We start from the raw sequence: 13,870 nt of genomic DNA, 5'->3' as shown, positions 1-13,870 counted from the left end.
GGCGCTGTAATGTGTTGTGAATTTCTAAGAAGAGCCCAAAAAACCAGGGAGAACTTTCGGTTGTCTTCAAAGCAGAATCTTTTAATAAGAAGAACTCAGTGTGGCTGTGGCGTCATCGAAAGAAAGCTCTCTACTGTACAGCAAGCACTAGTTTTTTATACACTTAAAACAAAGCATGCAAATGAAGTGTTGTTGACGGCAGGATAAACTGCCTTTTCAAGCCTGATCTCATCAGCATGCAAGTCTGCAGAATGGATGAAACCTGCCCAGCTACTGACCACATAAAAGGGGTTTCTTAGAACTGAAAGTTTCACCCTAAGACAAAGGCAGAAAACAGTGCAAAATTATGTTCTGGAGACCAGTCCCGTCTGACCAGTTGACCGAAAAGAGAAAACAATAGACATAGCCATGATGTGAAACTGACAATTTGCATTACTTTGGAGGGCTCAGCAAAACCAAGACATTTTAGAGTCTGTCGCACCAGTTATATATATACAGATAATATAAATTTATATTCCCACAAATGTTATAGCAGAGATTGAGCTAAAATGTGTCCAAACACGACTATTTCCACAGAGCTTCTTCTGTTTCTGTATTTGGGCTTCCAAAGGACATGACACAAAGACAGAAGTGCTTACAGTTCAATATTAATTATGTTCCAGAGAATTATAAAATACATGGCAAGCATGATTTGACAAAACACAGCTTCCAGAATCTCTCCCAGTATAGTGCTGGATTTAGTTAAAATCTCCTCAAAGCAGAAGCTGTGAACTACAACCTGTAAGTGTTTTTATTTGTTAAACTTGATCATGACATGTAAAGTGTCTAGCGTTAACGGTATGCTGTAGCAACGATGTAAACAACGGGAAATGCTGTTTTGCACCGCTAACAGTTTAGCTACAAATTCATATTTATCAGTCAAACTGCTGTAAACACACACACACACTTCACTGTCGCGTGCAGCCTCTCTCTATGTGTGTGCGCGACTTTGCATTGTTTCTCTTTAGGCAGCTTTTCCATGCATTTTACATCTCAGATAATGAAGTCGCATATTCCGGATATATGTGAAAGATGTCGTGTAACGCGTTGAGTTAAAAAAAATACAGGAGAGCTAACTCATGTAGCAGCAGAAAAATAAATCAAGGCTCACACAGGTCTCATCCCACATCTTGTGCTTCATTTTTCTGTCAGCAGTGTCACGATATATTACAGAAAATAACTTAATACGAGCATCAGAGAAAAAGAGAAATAAAGTCCCCGCGCACATGTTACACACGTCTACAGAAAGTTCACACACACACACACACACACACACACACATAGACACACGCAATAGCGATGTCTCTTAAAGGAGCCGCACCCCATTTTTACTCGTTACAGACACATGTCAGATTTTATTTTAGAGAGTGGGCAGGAGGTTGACTGACTGTTTACACAGCAGAAAAGAGCGTGCCTGTAGGGGCATGACGGGGAGCCGATCTGCGAATCACAGCACATTATGACTTTTAGAGGAACTAGGAAATATATCAGTCGTTTTCATGTTAGCTGAGTAGCTGTGTATAATCAAAGTGAGATTTATGAAAAATAACATAATTTCCTTCAAGTGAAACATAAGCACACATTGCTTTGCATCTTTTGAACACAACCAAGCCTTAAAATGACATTCTGGACCACCCCTTTAAGAAATTAATGGGAGGAAAATTAAATGCATGAATAGTTACATAACATACTCAAAACGGATGTTAAAGAAAAGTTTAGTGAACAAATTTTCTACTCATTTATTTTGTATTTTCTTATCTATGTATTATCCTATATTTCTTTCCTTCATTGATGCAATGTGTAATCTGTGATTAAAACCTCTTTGCCCTTTTTTCTCACCATGACTTTCTATGGTGACTCGAGAATTTGACGATCTACTGAAAATGCCTTCAGGTCTGCGCCGTGTGTGCGCAATAACCCGCGATTATCTTTAGGAGGTTGATTTAACTAACTCTGATCAGCTGTTTTGGAACCGACATACTCGCGGTAAGCAGGTTTTGGGTTAATCAACCGAGAATTCAGGGTTTAGCAGATGGTAAGTTAATCCAGCTTTCTGGAATACCCCCCAGGCCCAACCTTGCTTTACTTCCAAGACCAGATGAGATTGGGCATTCCCAGGTTGGTATGACCGTAAGCGTAGCCAGCTCTCAAGAGCTAGTTTTTTAAAAGAGCGCAGCACTAGGACCTGAGCTCAGCTTAGCTCGCATTGACAAAGCACCGACAGAAACAACGCCCTTGTCCCCTCAATTGTTTACCTGTGTTTTTTTTTCACCCCTCCAAAATAAAATTAATACGATAAACGATAGTAGCAGCAGAGCTGTCACAAAGTGTATTAGCTGCCAAATGAAGGAACTCAAAAAGGTTACAGTACCTGGTATTACCAGGCCCAACCCTGCTTTACTTCCGAGTTCAGATGAGATCAGGCATACCTTTTTTTTTTTTTTTTAAATAAAAAAACGTCTCGTTGCATTAACATTTAAAACTTCAGAAATTTCACAAAACAAATACATTCATTCATTTTCTTTTCGGCTTAGCCCCTTTATTAATCCGGGGTTGCCACAGCGTAATGAACCGCCAATTTATCCAGCACATGTTTTACGCAGTGGATGCCATTCCAGCCACAACCCAACTGTGGGAAACATCCATACACACTCATACACTATGGACAATTTAGCCTTCCCAATTCACCTAAATCGCATGTCTTTGGACTGTGGGGGAAACCGGAGCACCCGGAGGAAACCCACGCGAACGCAGGGAGAACATGCAAACTCCACACAGAAACGCCAACTGACACAGCCGAGGCTCGGACCAGCAACCTTCTTGCTGTGAGGCGACAGCCCTACCTACTACACGACTACTTCGCCACAAAACAAATACATTAAAATAAATATTTTTCATAGAACAACATCCTCTTTGGGCATCTTCCACTTTAAACCATTTAAAACATTATACACTTCATCATTAAACACATCATAAAAGCATGGTAACATATCTTCTCCTTTAAAATACCAGTATAGTCTTTCTATGCATCTTTCCATTTTCCTTTTTAGTACATTCCACACATTTAAAACAACTTTTTCCTGTTTTGCTACATTTCTTCTTTCCCACACACATTTTTTAATCATCATTATAAAAAGATTTACAAACTTTTTGTTTTCTATATTCCATCCGAACATCACTAGAGTATTCCATTCCAATTTTTCTTCATCCCAATCTTTCTATAAATCTTTTAGCATTTTTGGGCATTTTATGTAATAATATTCTAATTCTTAAAAGTATAAAAACAGGTGTAAAATACCTTCATCTTCTTGAAAACAGACCTTACATGTTGCACTTTGTTCTCTGTGTATTTTTGTTAAAATGCACTTAACGTTGTTAAAAAATTGCCTTGTGTCTTATAAAATAGTCAAAACATTCCAATCTTGTTTCTACTATTTTCCCTCTCATGGTTTTCCATAAATTTTCCTTTTTTACATTTTGCAATCTTTGTACCCAAAAGTTATTTGCTATTGGTTCTAGAATAATAAATATACAAGTCTTTTAGTATACAATCTTTAAAATTACAAAATTTTCCTTTTAAATAGATATGTATCACTTTTTTTATTTCCACCTTCTTTCATATTTTCCATTCTACTGATATGGCACATTTGACCGTTTCAAGTTTGTTTTCTATTTCCTTTTTACTGTATTTCCTTAAGCTTCTTCCATTAGGTCTACTGTATATTGCATAGTTAAGAATCCCTTTTTGAATTCATAAAGAACATCCCTTATTCTTATAATCTCTACCTCCATCAAATAAAAAAAAAGTTCCTTCCCTTCTTTTAAAATACTTTTATTTAAAAACAAAGGTTGATTTAACAAGTTTTCTCTTCCTTTTACTTCGTAAAATACTCCCTCTAGAAATTTCCCCAATGCACTTAACATTTCTTGATAGAAACTGGGTAACTTTTCCGTCATCCAGTTTTTTGTTTTTAACCAAAGAATATCTTCTCCTAAGTTAAAATTCCCAACTTTGTTTAAAAAATATGTCCTGACCTTTTTCCATTTTATTGAGTTCTCCTCTTGTAAAAGCTTTTTAACCATTTTGACTCTTAGACAATTCTTCCTTTGTTTGACATCAATCAATCCTATCCCTCCTTCTTCGATTGCTCCTATTAGAGTATTGTAAACAATTCTTGGGGGTTTCCCCTCCCATGAAAAATCTTGAAAACACTTTTTAAATATCCAAAATGGCATTTCTGTTATATGTAAATTATACCATAGTTTTGATGCCATTAAAACATTTATTATTAAGGCTTTCCCTTTTAAGCAAAGTTCTCTCATCCTCCAGAAATAATCTTGATTCTATTCCTGTTATTAGATCATCCCACATCTTTTCTGTTGGTTTTCTTTCATTTTTGCCAATTAAAATTCCTAAAATTTTCCTTTCTTCTACTTCTGTAAACTGGAAACAATCTGTTAAAATATCTGCTTTACCAAACCTTATGTATTCTGTTTTATTCTCATTTATTTTGCTTCCTGTTCCTTTACAAAAGGAACCTGTTTCTTTTACACTCTTTTTCTCATTCACTATTATTGTTGTATCATCAGCTTACTGGTATATTTTTCCTTCGTCCTCCACTTCTTGCATTTTTATTCCTCTAATTTTTGTTTCTTTTTTTTATTGCTAACCCTAAAGGTTCTGTGATTAGGGAATATAATTGTGCTGAAAGAGGACATCCTTGTCTAATCGATCTTGTAATTTTAAAACAATGTTAAAAAACCATTACATTCTACTTTTGTTAAAGCCCCTTTATATTAAATTGTAGTCCAATTATTAAAGTTCTTTCCAAATCCATATGTTTTGAGTACGTCAAATAAGTATGTTCTACTCTGTCAAAAGCCTTTTCAAAATCTAACCTATTCAAATATCCATTTATCTTCTTTCCTTGTAAATATTCTATTGTGCTTTTAATGCTCATTGTTACATCTGCTATATCTCTCCCTTTTATTGCATATGCTTGGTTTGTTTTAATTAATTTAGGCATTATCTCCTTTATCTGATTGCTAAAATCTTTACATCTGTATTTAACATTGTTATTGGTCTATAATTTTGTAATTCAGTTTTTGCTCCTTTTCTTTTATATATTATCTTCATTAATCCCATCCCCATTCTTTCATTCATCTCTTTACATTTAAAAATCTTTAATTATTCCTTTTAAAATATCTTTAAAAACAACATAAAATTTATTTCCTGTTCCATCTATACCTAGTTGATTTATTGCATTTTCAATCTCTTCTTCTTCTATTTATCCTATTTCTTCTTTTTCTAGTTTTACTTTTATATAATTTAGAATCGTCCTTTCTTTTTCGTCATCAATACCTTTTGCTTTAAATAGATCTTTATAAAAATATTTGATTTCTTCTAGTATTTCTGTTTCCTTTTGTAATTTTTCCATTCCTACCTTTAATTTCCTTTAGTATTCCTGCTTTACCTCTTTGCTTCTCTAAATCAAAAAAGAATTTTGTGCATTTTCCCCTTCCTATGTATTTAGATCTGCTCCTCAACATTGCTCCCTTATATTTGTCCTCTTCTAAATCTAGTCATTTTTGCTCTATTTCTTTGATTTTTCAAGATCTTTATTTTCCTTGTTTAATTCTTTTTCTAAGGATCTTTTAAACTTATTTTTCTATATACTTTTTGCATCTTTGTAGTACTGCACAATATTTTATTGTGTATTTTCTTATTTGATATTTTGTGTTTTCCCACCATATCATTTTATCTTCATCATACATTCTATTTTCTTTTTCTATCAATTCTTTTATTTTTTTTAACATACTGTTCGTTTTTTAAAAATGGTTGTATTTAAAATCCAAGTCCCTGCTCCCCTTTGTATATTCTCCCAATCTATTTTAAAATGTAAAATGTAAAAACTGTTTTCCTTATATTTCAGATTTTCTATCAAATGTTCAATATTCCTAGTACATAAAATAAAATCTATTCTTGTTAGACATATAAAATTCCCCACTCTTTGTCTTCTTGAAAACTCTCTTTTTCCTCTATTCCCCTCCCTCCATATATCTACTAAATTATATTCCTTTATTAACTCATTTAGTTCCTTTTTTCCTATATCAGATTTAAAAACCATTCCATCAGCCATTTCTTGTTTTCTAAAAACAGTATTAAAATCTCCCATCATTATTTCTTTACAATCCTTTAATACTTCATTTAAAACCTTAAAAAACTCTTTTTTTTTGTCTTTATCTTCTGTTGGTGCATGTATATTTGCTATTATTAATTCATGTCCTGCATAGTTCACCGCTATCACTAAACATTTCCCATTATTATGCCTATACACAATTCTTTTAAAGTTAAAAACATCTTTCCTTATTAAAAAAGCGACACCTCTTCCAGATTTACCATCACCATTATTATATATAATATCCTCTTGCCACATCTTTTTCAAATCGTCCATTGCATGTTCTATCCAGTTTGTTTCTTGTATCACTTCCTTGTTTTTACATTTCTCTTATTTTCTCAAATGTATCTTTTCCTATCAGTGCCCTTGCATTAAAAGATACACAATTTAAAACCATTAAAAGAAATAAAAATGAAATTAAAAACCTACACATCTTTATTTAACGCTCTTAACCAACAACCCCTTCCGTTAAAAGAGACTAAGATTAAAGGCATTTAAAAATAACTCAAATATTTAAAAATCATCATTTCTCTTCATCTTCTTCAGTCCCCGCAACACTTCATACCTATTCACATATTTAGCTCTGTTCTATGTTCAGACATTTTTCAGGTTTTACCTTTAAAGTTCTTCTTAAAAATCCTCTTTCCACTTTGTTCTTCTCCACATTTTCCATCCTTGTTACTTCACCCCTTGCCATTCCTTCAGCTTGACCAGTGTTATTTAGTTCCTCTTTTTCCACAGTGCTTAAAGTTTTAAAACTGTCCGATATTTCCATTTGTGACCACTGTTTATCTTGTCCTGGGGTCTGTTCTTCGTACGTGGATTACTCAGTTAGCTGGATTTGAATATTGACGATTTTACACAATCCAGGATCGTTTAGTTCTTCAAAACTCTTCTGAGAGTTGTTGTCATAGCAGCAGTTCTGGTAGCTCAAACCTGCTAGGGAGCAGGCTCATTTCATATAAACAGGATTAGATCAGGTCAGTTCAAGCAACAACACAGTTGCTAACTGGTTGCTAAGGTGTTGTTACGGTGTTTCTAGGTGGTTGCTATGGTGTTGCTAAACATTTGCTAATGTGTTTTTTGGTGGTTGTTAAGGCGTTGCTAGGTGGTTGCTAAGGCTTTGCAAGGTGGTTGCTAAGGTGTTGTTAGGTGGTTGACAAGGTGTTGCTAGGCGGTTGCTAAGGCGTTGCGAGGTGGTTGCTAAGGTGTTGCTAGGCGGTTGCTAAGGTGTTGTTAGGTGGTTGACAAGGTGTTGCTAGGCGGTTGCTAGGTGGATGCTAAGGTGTTGCTAGGTGGTTGGTAAGGTGTTGCTAGTTGGTTGCTCAAGTGTTGCTAGGCGGTTGCTAAGGTATTGCTAAGGTGTTTCTAGGTGGGTGATAATATGTTGCTAGGTGGTTTCTAAGGCATTGCTTAAGTGTTGCTAGGTGGTTGCTAAGGTGTTGCTAGGTGGGTGCTAACAGGTTGCTAGGTGGTTGCTAAGGCATTGCTAAGGTGTTGCTAGGTGGGTCCTAAGGTGCTGCTAAGGTGTTGCTAGGTGGTTGCTATGGTGTTGCTAGGCGGTTGCTAGGTGGTTGCTAAGGTGTTGCTAGGCGGTTGCTAAGGTGTTTGCTAAGGTGATGCTAGGCGGTTGCTAAGGTATTCCTAGGCAGTTGCTAAGGTGTTGCTAGGTGTTTGCTAAGGTGTTGCTAGGTGATGCTAGGCGGTTGCTGAGATTTTGCTAGGCAGTTGCTAATGTGTTTCTGGGTGGTTGTTAAGGCGTTGCTAGGTGGTTGCTAAGGTGTTGCAAGGTGGTTGCTAAGGTGTTGCTAGGCGGATGCTAAGGTGTTGCTAGGTGGTTGGTAAGGTGTTGCTAGTTGGTTGCTAAAGTGTTGCGAGGCGGTTGCTAAGGTATTGTTAAGGTGTTTCTAGGTGGGTGATAACATGTTGCTAGGTAGTTTCTAAGGCGTTGCTAAAGTGTTGCTAGGTGGTTGCTAAGGTGTTGCTAGGTGGGTGCTAAGGTGCTGCTAGGTGGCTGCTAAGGTGCTGTTAGGTGGCTGCTAAGGTGCTGCTAGGTGGCTGCTAAGGGGCTGCTAGGTGGCTGCTAAGGTGTTGCTAGGCAGTTGCTAAGGTGTTGCTAGGCAGTTTCTAAGGTGTTGCTAGGCAGTTGCTAAGGTGTTGCAAGGTGGTTGCTAAGGTGTTGCTAGGCGGTTGCTAAGAATAATGCATTTTGCAGAAAATAATTTGTGGTACGTGTAAAAATGTGTTCCCCCATAGGAGATGGCCTCCTATGAGGAAAGACTGAACAGATGTTTTCTGTATAACGTGCAAATGCTACGTGAAATTCAGCTAATGAAAGTGTGCAGGGTTGGGAGCTAGCAGGTGATTTAAATGTAATTGCGAATTCGTAGCAATCCACCTGTCGTTCTGCCGAGGGAGGTGCTATGGGTGAAAGGAGTGTAGTAAGGTCAAGGTCAGCACCTGATAGGATGAGGTTCTTGATGGCGTTGGAGATCGGGGGTAGTTCCAGGACTGGAGTATTATGCGGAATGAGAAGGCGCGTGGCTGTGGTTAGGGTGAAGGGGGGCCGTGGGAAGAAATGTGAGTAGGGAGGGTAGACTGTTGGGGAGGGTTAGTAATGGAGGTGGGTGCTTAGTGAAGAGATGTAGAGGAGAAAAAGGTGGGAATACTGGAAGAGGGGAAATGAGTAGGGAGAGGAAGAGTGTTAGGACTTGTAAAGAAAGACTGTGTAGAAATGAACTGGGCTGAAGAGTGAAGGAGGTTGGAAGGGAGAGAAAATTGAGGAGGGTTGAGAGTGACAGGGATGGCTGAAAGAGTAGGGCTGGAGTTTTCACTAGAATGTGGAGCTGGAGGCCAAGGAAGGGGGGTGGGAAGTCCGAGAGTGGAGTCATTATCTGGTGGACTGTCCATGAATATTATGGTAGGTGTAGTTTGTCCAGTTCCGTGGGATTGCTTTTTAATCGCTTTTCTTAGTTGCTTTCTTTGATGGTCTGGGGAGATTTTGTGCTTGCGGGGCTGTTGTGGGTTGAGGATAGGGGTGTGGTGGGAGCAAGCGGTTCTGCTGTCCTGAGGGGGCGAAGTTGGTGACGAAATGGATTCATAGAGTTTTAGTAGTTCCGTTTTATTGCAGCGGTTGGGGATGGAGATTCTAGCGTTTATGAGGGTCTGGCTGAGTTCGGTCACTGTCATCTTGTTGGGAGTGAGGGATGATGATCTTGGGGAGGCGTATGAAGAAGCTGGAGAAGGTGGGTGGCGATTTGGAGTGACGGGAGATGAAGATTGTGTGCGCTTTGGGTCCTTGCTGAAGTAGAGCAGATAGGCCTTCGGCCTCTTATTGGAGCCTTGGGATAAGGTCTGCTTCCAGGCTGAGCTTGGTGTTGTTGAGCTGGGGCTGGTGTTTCTAGAAGAGCGGAGATTTTATTCCTGTCCATGTTGCTGTTGATGATGTGAGAGTTGATTTGATGCTGCTGTTTTGTTATTTCCGCTGTTGTTGTATTGCTGCTGCTGTTGTTGTTGTTGGTTTGTCGTAGTCAGATTATGGTAGTAGAATTGTTGATGGGTTGTAGAGAGATGTTGAATTTTAGAAGCTTGTAAAGGAGCTGGAGCAGTCCTGTCAAGAGCTTTCTTTGAAAAACGACGATAAGGGAGTCATTTTTGCTAGGCTTCTTATAGTGAGTTTGGATTAATCTGATTGGCTAACTAATGATTGTAGATGAGAGACCAGCTGCGGTCAATCATATCATGTGCTCCTCTAGAAATTAGTTTGTGAAACTTCACTAAATGTAGGCTGCCATTCAGACTTAATTGTTGATATCAAAAATTCAATTCTTGATTTCAACAACTAAATTGCTACTAGCAAAAATTGGTTTGTCCTCCACACACTTCTCCTCCACTGTTACATCCTCTCTTCCCTCGCACACACAGTTCTCACTTCTTGATAGTGCAGCAAAAACACTCTGTTCCACTTTAACATCCTGCCTAGGTGGTGAGATCTGTCCTGTCTCCACCAGACCCAGCAGACACCAGCACCCTACTCCCTCTAACCCCTGGCTGTCGGATGGTCTGAGAGAATGTTTAGTGTTAGAGTTAGGGCATGTTCTGAGATAACTTCGAACCGCACACAGGGCAACAGAGAGAGCATGGCACAAATCAAAAGCCTCCACTGATCTTAACAGGTACCAAACCCAGCTGGCCTCCCAACTCCATTTGGCTAAAACCCATACTACCATAACAAATTCAACACCACTTCAGACATCCGCAAACTATTCAGGACATTTTATACCCTGCTCTGTCCTCCTCCACCAACTCCTTATCAGCTGGCCTTCTTTACACAAAAAACACTAAAATCTAAATCTCCATCAAACAACACCCTCTGAAGAAAAAAATTCGTCTCTTCCTTTACTCCACACTGGCACATTCCCAACCACTTTTAAGCAGGTGTAACGGAGGCCAGCTAGTGATGTGCTGTGCGAAACCTCACTCCTCTAACTTCTAAAAGTGCTCTGGCAACAGACACTAGGGGCCATGGTCTTTAGCCTACTTGTTAGAGCAACTGCCATGTGTAAGGTCGCCAGTTCGATCTCAGCTCGGAGCGGGTTGGGTATTGTAGGGCTAGCGGGGTTACACAGGCCTGGGTAACCTCACTGTTCAAAAAAACATCACTCAACACCTCACTGGATAAAAAATACAGACCAGTCTCTCTTCTTCTACCTATTGCCAAAACACTACAAAGGGCTGTTTTCAACTAAATTTCTAAGTTTTTAACTCACATCAAATTGCCTGAAGGATATTGGCTTGGAAAAAAACATCACCAACTGCTTACATCACCTTTCCTGCAACTCCACACATTCAACACAATTTCTCAATCCAGCTGGGATCATCCACCATTACCCCATGTAGTTCGGTAAATAATCTTAGGGTGATTCTGGATGATCAGTTGTCCTTCTAAGAGAAAATTGCTAACACAGCTCCATCATGCAGATCTGCACTTTTCAAAATCAGAAAAATCACTCTTCTTAACAGATCACTTTTTGTGCAAACTCTTGTCATTTCGAAGCTGGACCCCGACGGTGCTCCTCTAGCTGGATTCCCATCTTGCACCCTTAATCCTCTACAGATGCTCCAGAACGTTACAGCTTATCTGGTCTTCAATGAGAACTTGGTTGTACTCAATGTAACACCCCTCTTTATCTCTGCATTGGTTACCGCTCAAGGCTAATATCAAGGTCAAATCACTGGCACTGCACCCTCTTACCTCCACCTACTGCTGAAGGTCTACATCCCCTCCAGGAGCCTCCAATCTGGGAGTAAGTGCAGGCTATAAATCACTTTCTAAAACTTTTTCATTGAATGTTTTATGCTGGAGGAATGTCTTCCCATTCCCAACTAAATGTAAATGTAAGATTCTCAAATGTAAGACTCTCAAATGTAAGATTCTCGGTCTCAAAAATATTAATATAATATAATAAAATAAACAAAATAACATTAATCCATGCACAGCACTATTCATTTACAAAATCTAATTCATATATTCAAAAGACAATTTGTGAAGTAACAAAAATTGGATTTGTGAATTTAAGAATTAAGTGCTACTTCAAAAAAATTTAAGACTTCAGAGACTTAAGGAGATCACAAAATTTGTCTCTCTGGGGCAGTGGCTTTCTTTGAATACTATATGTGTTTGTTGCAACCAAGTTAATCAATGGTTTTTAACCCTTATAGCAGGTAAATCCTTCTGTATGTGTCTGAAATGTATGATGTCTGGTACTAAACAAAAGCTAGTGATATTTGCAATACATGGGTGTAAATGAAAAACTAGAATCAGAAACAGTATTGTCTTGTAACATTTGATGTAAGATAGTAACGAACTTACAAGATATTTTACCACATGAAACTACCAAGCAGTCTGTTAATGACTTACCCTGAGCATTATGGTACGGGGCATAGGCCCGCCGCCCTCCATGGCAACTGCTCATTAGGGTCATTAGGGATGGACCAAACCAGATCACTCAAAAACCTACTGCAACAATAAAACTTTGCTTTTTGCTTTAGCTTGCTGCTGCTCTCTGCCCCCTCATGCCTTGCTCTCGGACACTGAACCGACATGCAATCGGGTCACTAAAAACTTTCCATGCAACCTCTTAAAGTTTAGGAACTGCCGAAACTGCAAAAAATCTCTGCAAACCGACTCTCAGCAGAGTCTGTCATCCTGGTAACCCAGGACAACTTCCACTCACAAGCAAGTGAATCCCAAGGACGTCACTGAAGCTGAGTCACCAACCAATCAGGAACGCCGTGTTTTGTCGAGGCCAGTCGGCAAAGGAAACTCAAATTGATCTTAAGCAGTTAAAGATAAGCCAAATCTCTGCTTTTGTGGTTTCTCAGGTGTGATTCTAAGATCTAGTAATAAGAGCTAAAATTAATTTGGGACGGTTGTCAACTCATTTTGCACAAGCACCAGAATTGAGAACTACTGCTCTGAGGTACTCAAAATAACAAAACTATCATACTCAAAAAGAATTGCCTTCCTAAAGCTACTTCTCTACTTCAGTATATCCCTGAACTGCAATAATGCGGTTGAATGCAGTTTATGTGATTGTTGTGGTGAAGGAGCTGAGACGAAAGGCAATGTTCTCAATTTACTGCTCAATCTAGGTCCCAACTGTCACCTATGGTCATGACTGAAAAGACAAGATCTCGGATACAACCGGACACATTTTGCAAAGTGTTATGACCCGCTTGTTTAAGTCACAACATAAAAGAGAGATGAGCCAACAAAATAGCCTGAATGCAAATTATTTATTACAAATTGTAACTCATAGAACACTTAATCAAAGCAACCAACAAATGTCTAGGGATAATAAGAAGATAAAGAACTTAGGATATAACCACAACAACACTGTAACTAGATGATATAAGTAATGCAAAACGAAACCATAAGGTTAAAGAGTCAATGAGATGGCAGGTCTTGACATGAGGAGAGCCACAGTATTCTGGGGTAGCTAGCACAACAACTTTTATACCCATTGATGAGTAATGCCAATCTGGAGTCTTGGGATCATCACAGTGTATTAATATTGTAAAACTTAATACCTGTCACTCTGCCTAAATCATAAAATATTTATCAAGTTTCTATTCTACTCAAAAAATATAAATGTAGTAAACTAGAAAGAATCTTGAACCTAAAAGTAAAGAAACTTTACTAATAAAAGATGCAACACAGGACAATTGAATGGGCTTTCTAAACTTGAGGCCCTGGTATACTGCAAACTAACCGTCCTGGAGCTCCCTTTCTTTGATGCGTGGTGTCTTCCCAGTGATTTGTTTCTCATTTAGGGAGTCAGACAGAGAACATCATCCAAAACAACACTATCTACATGAATACACTGAAGAGTAGAGTACAGATGTATCCGCACTTGTAGAATCACTTGCAAAAAGATTTTAAGCCGCAGAGGTGCTGTTTGCCAAATGTTTATGAAATAGTTTTTCTCTCAGCTGCCATCATTGTGTTTACAGTAAACGCGAGGAGTGCAACCCATTTACAACCCCACCTACTGCAGTGTAGAAGTGTTGGAAAATAGTATACTGTCACTCAGCCTTTTCAAACATTATTCAGACATGAAACATTCTGTGAACATGAGAAAATGTTTGGC

Source organism: Danio aesculapii, chromosome 4, assembly GCF_903798145.1.
Source record: "Danio aesculapii chromosome 4, fDanAes4.1, whole genome shotgun sequence".
NCBI classification, from domain to species: domain Eukaryota; kingdom Metazoa; phylum Chordata; class Actinopteri; order Cypriniformes; family Danionidae; genus Danio; species Danio aesculapii.
The sequence above is the reverse complement of the archived record's forward strand: the minus strand, read 5'-3'. Positions refer to the sequence as shown.